The following is a 6,320-nucleotide window of genomic DNA, read 5'->3' on the forward strand; positions in this document are numbered from 1 at the left end:
TAGTATACTATGACGTTTTTTGGCATTTTTATGTCTTACTATACTATGACGTTTTTTCACATTTTTATGCCTTACTATACTATGACGTTTTTTCACATTTTTATGCCTTACTATACTATGACGTTTTTTCATGTTTTTTTGCCTTACTATAATATGACATTTTATGCTTTAGTATACTATGACGTTTTTTGGCATTTTTATGTCTTACTATAACATGACATTTTATGCTTTAGTATACTATGACGTTTTTTGGCATTTTTATGCCTTACTATACTATGACGTTTTTTCACATTTTTATGCCTTACTATAACATGACATTTTATGCTTTAGTATACTATGACGTTTTATGGCATTTTTATGCTTTAGTATACTATAATGTTTTATGCCATTTTTATGCCTTACTATACTATGACGTTTTATGCTTTAGTATACTATGACGTTTTTTCACATTTTTATGCCTTACTATACTATAACGTTTTTGGCACGTTTTAATGCCTTACTATACTATGACGTTTTTTCACATTTTTATGCCTTACTATACTATGACGTTTTTTCACATTTTTATGCTTTACTATACTATGACGTTTTTTCACATTTTTATGCCTTACTATAACATGACGTTTTATGCTTTAGTATACTATGACGTTTTTTGGCATTTTTATGTCTTACTATACTATGACGTTTTTTCAAATTTTTATGCCTTACTATACTATGACATTTTTTCACATTTTTATGCCTTACTATACTATGACGTTTTTTGTTACGTTTTTATGCCTTACTATACTATGACGTTTTTTCATGTTTTTTTGCCTTACTATAACATGACATTTTATGCTTTAGTATACTATGACGTTTTTTGGCATTTTTATGCCTTACTATAACATGACGTTTTATGCTTTAGTATACTATGACGTTTTTTGGCATTTTTATGTCTTACTATAACATGACGTTTTTTGTCACATTTTTATGCCTTACTATACTATGACGTTTTTTCACATTTTTATGCCTTACTATACTATGACGTTTTTTCATGTTTTTTTGCCTTACTATAACATGACATTTTATGCTTTAGTATACTATGACGTTTTTTGGCATTTTTATGTCTTACTATAACATGACATTTTATGCTTTAGTATACTATGACGTTTTTTGGCATTTTTATGCCTTACTATACTATGACGTTTTTTCACATTTTTATGCCTTACTATAACATGACATTTTATGCTTTAGTATACTATGACGTTTTATGGCATTTTTATGCTTTAGTATACTATAATGTTTTATGCCATTTTTATGCCTTACTATACTATGACGTTTTATGCTTTAGTATACTATGACGTTTTTTCACATTTTTATGCCTTACTATACTATAACGTTTTTGGCACGTTTTAATGCCTTACTATACTATGACGTTTTTTCACATTTTTATGCTTTACTATACTATGACGTTTTTTCACATTTTTATGCCTTACTATAACATGACGTTTTATGCTTTAGTATACTATGACGTTTTTTGGCATTTTTATGTCTTACTATACTATGACGTTTTTTCAAATTTTTATGCCTTACTATACTATGACGTTTTTTCACATTTTTATGCTTTACTATACTATGACGTTTTTTGTTACGTTTTTATGCCTTACTATACTATGACGTTTTTTCATGTTTTTTTGCCTTACTATAACATGACATTTTATGCTTTAGTATACTATGACGTTTTTTGGCATTTTTATGCCTTACTATAACATGACGTTTTATGCTTTAGTATACTATGACGTTTATTGGCATTTTTATGTCTTACTATACTATGACGTTTTTTCACATTTTTATGCCTTACTATACTATGACGTTTTTTGTCACGTTTTTATGCCTTACTATACTATGAAGTTTTTTCACATTTTTATGCCTTACTATACTATGACGTTTTTTGTTACGTTTTTATGCCTTACTATAATATGACGTTTTTTCATGTTTTTTTGCCTTACTATAACATGACATTTTATGCTTTAGTATACTATGACGTTTTTTGGCATTTTTATGCCTTACTATAACATGACGTTTTATGCTTTAGCATACTATGACGTTTTTTGGCATTTTTATGCCTTACTATACTATGACGTTTTTTTCACATTTCTATGCCTTACTATAATATGACGTTTAATGCTTTAGCATACTATGACGTTTTTTGGCATTTTTATGCCTTACTATACTATGACATTTTTTGTCACGTTTTTATGCCTTACTATAATATGACGTTTTATGCTTTAGTATACTATGACGTTTTATGGCATTTTTATGCTTTAGTATACTATAATGTTTTATGCCATTTTTATGCCTTACTATACTATGACGTTTTTGGCACGTTTTAATGCCTTACTATACTATGACGTTTTATGCTTTAGTATACTATGACATTTTTTCACATTTTTATGCCTTACTATACTATAACGTTTTTGGCACGTTTTAATGCCTTACTATACTATGACGTTTTTTCACATTTTTATGCCTTACTATACTATGACGTTTTTTCACATTTTTATGCTTTACTATACTATGACGTTTTTTGTTACGTTTTTATGCCTTACTATACTATGACGTTTTTTCATGTTTTTTTGCCTTACTATAACATGACATTTTATGCTTTAGTATACTATGACGTTTTTTGGCATTTTTATGTCTTACTATACTATGACGTTTTTTCACATTTTTATGCCTTACTATACTATGACGTTTTTTGTTACGTTTTTATGCCTTACTATACTATGACGTTTTTTCATGTTTTTTTGCCTTACTATAACATGACATTTTATGCTTTAGTATACTATGACGTTTTTTGGCATTTTTATGCCTTACTATAACATGACGTTTTATGCTTTAGCATACTATGACGTTTTTTGGCATTTTTATGCCTTACTATAATATGACGTTTTTTTCACATTTTTATGCCTTACTATACTATGACGTTTTTTTCACATTTCTATGCCTTACTATAATATGACGTTTAATGCTTTAGTATACTATGACGTTTTTTGGCATTTTTATGTCTTACTATACTATGACTTTTTCTCACATTTTTATGCCTTAATATACTATGACGTTTTTTGTCACGATTTTATGCCATACTATACTATGACGTTTTTTGTCACTTTTTTATGCCTTACTATACTATGACATTTTTTGTCACGTTTTTATGACTTACTATAATATGACGTTTTATGCTTTAGTATACTATGACGTTTTATGGCATTTTTATGCTTTAGTATACTATAATGTTTTATGCCATTTTTATGCCTTACTATACTATGACGGTTTATGCTTTAGTATACTATGACATTTTTTCACATTTTTATGCCTTACTATACTATAACGTTTTTGGCACGTTTTAATGCCTTACTATACTATGACGTTTTTTCACATTTTTATGCCTTACTATACTATGACGTTTTTTAACATTTTTATGCTTTACTATACTATGACGTTTTTTGTCACGATTTTATGCCTTACTATACTATGACGTTTTTTCACATTTTTATGCCTTACTATACTATGACGTTTTTTGTCACGATTTTATGCCTTACTATACTATGACGTTTTTTCACATTTTTATGCCTTACTATACTATGACGTTTTTTGGCATTTTTATGCCTTACTATACTATGACGTTTTTTGTCACATTTTTATGCCTTACTATACTATGACGTTTAATGCTTTAGTATACTATGACGTTTTTTGGCATTTTTATGTCTTACTATACTATGACGTTTTTTGGCATTTTTATGCCTTACTATACTATGACGTTTTTTCACATTTTTATGCTTTACTATACTATGACGTTTTTTATCACGTTTTTATGCCTTACTATACTATGACGTTTTTTGTCACGTTTTTATGCCTTACTATACTATGACGTTTTTTCACATTTTTATGCCTTACTATACTATGACGTTTTTTTACATTTTTATGCTTTACTATACTATGACGTTTTTTGTCACGATTTTATGCCTTACTATACTATGACGTTTTTTCACATTTTTATGCCTTACTATACTATGACGTTTTTTGGCATTTTTATGCCTTACTATACTATGACATTTTTTGTCACGTTTTTATGCCTTACTATACTATGACGTTTAATGCTTTAGTATACTATGACGTTTTTTGGCATTTTTATGTCTTACTATACTATGACGTTTTTTGGCATTTTTATGCCTTACTATACTATGACGTTTTTTCACATTTTTATGCTTTACTATACTATGACGTTTTTTATCACGTTTTTATGCCTTACTATACTATGACGTTTTTTGTCACGTTTTTATGCCTTACTATACTATGATGTTATTTCACATTTTTATGCCTTACTATACTATGACGTTTTTTCACATTTTTATGCTTTACTATACTATGACGTTTTTTGTCACGATTTTATGCCTTACTATACTATGACGTTTTTTATCACGTTTTTATGCCTTACTATACTATGACGTTTTTTGTCACGTTTTTATGCCTTACTATACTATGATGTTATTTCACATTTTTATGCCTTACTATACTATGACGTTTTTTGGCATTTTTATGCCTGACTCATATTATGACTTTTTTCACGTTTTTAGGCCTTACTATACTATGACGTTTTATGCCTTATTATAATATGACGTTTTTTCACATTTTTATGCCTTAATACACTATGATGTTTTTATTCCTTAATATGCTAGGTTTTTTTTTTAAAACAAATTTATGCCTTACTATACTATGACGTTTTTTGTTACGTTTTTATGCCTTAGTATACTATGACGTTTTTTCATGTTTTTTTGCCTTACTATAACATGACATTTTATGCTTTAGTATACTATGACGTTTTTTGGCATTTTTATGCCTTACTATAACATGACGTTTTATGCTTTAGTATACTATGACGTTTATTGGCATTTTTATGTCTTACTATACTATGACGTTTTTTCACATTTTTATGCCTTACTATACTATGACGTTTTTTGTCACGTTTTTATGCCTTACTATACTATGACGTTTTTTCACATTTTTATGCCTTACTATACTATGACGTTTTTTGTTACGTTTTTATGCCTTACTATAATATGACGTTTTTTCATGTTTTTTTGCCTTACTATAACATGACATTTTATGCTTTAGTATACTATGACGTTTTTTGGCATTTTTATGCCTTACTATAACATGACGTTTTATGCTTTAGCATACTATGACGTTTTTTGGCATTTTTATGCCTTACTATAATATGACGTTTTTTGGCATTTTTATGCCTTACTATACTATGACGTTTTTTTCACATTTCTATGCCTTACTATAATATGACGTTTAATGCTTTAGTATACTATGACGTTTTTTGGCATTTTTATGTCTTACTATACTATGACTTTTTCTCACATTTTTATGCCTTAATATACTATGACGTTTTTTGTCACGATTTTATGCCTTACTATACTATGACGTTTTTTGTCACTTTTTTATGCCTTACTATACTATGACATTTTTTGTCACGTTTTTATGACTTACTATAATATGACGTTTTATGCTTTAGTATACTATGACGTTTTATGGCATTTTTATGCTTTAGTATACTATAATGTTTTATGCCATTTTTATGCCTTACTATACTATGACGGTTTATGCTTTAGTATACTATGACATTTTTTCACATTTTTATGCCTTACTATACTATAACGTTTTTGGCACGTTTTAATGCCTTACTATACTATGACGTTTTTTCACATTTTTATGCCTTACTATACTATGACGTTTTTTTACATTTTTATGCTTTACTATACTATGACGTTTTTTGTCACGATTTTATGCCTTACTATACTATGACGTTTTTTCACATTTTTATGCCTTACTATACTATGACGTTTTTTGGCATTTTTATGCCTTACTATACTATGACGTTTTTTGTCACATTTTTATGCCTTACTATACTATGACGTTTAATGCTTTAGTATACTATGACGTTTTTTGGCATTTTTATGTCTTACTATACTATGATGTTTTTTGGCATTTTTATGCCTTACTATACTATGACGTTTTTTCACATTTTTATGCTTTACTATACTATGACGTTTTTTATCACGTTTTTATGCTTTACTATACTATGACGTTTTTTGTCACGTTTTTATGCCTTACTATACTATGATGTTATTTCACATTTTTATGCCTTACTATACTATGACGTTTTTTCACATATTTATGCTTTACTATACTATGACATTTTTTGTCACGATTTTATGCCTTACTATACTATGACGTTTTTTATCACGTTTTTATGCCTTACTATACTATGACGTTTT

This window comes from Seriola aureovittata, chromosome 17 (assembly GCF_021018895.1).
Source record: "Seriola aureovittata isolate HTS-2021-v1 ecotype China chromosome 17, ASM2101889v1, whole genome shotgun sequence".
Classification (NCBI taxonomy): domain Eukaryota; kingdom Metazoa; phylum Chordata; class Actinopteri; order Carangiformes; family Carangidae; genus Seriola; species Seriola aureovittata.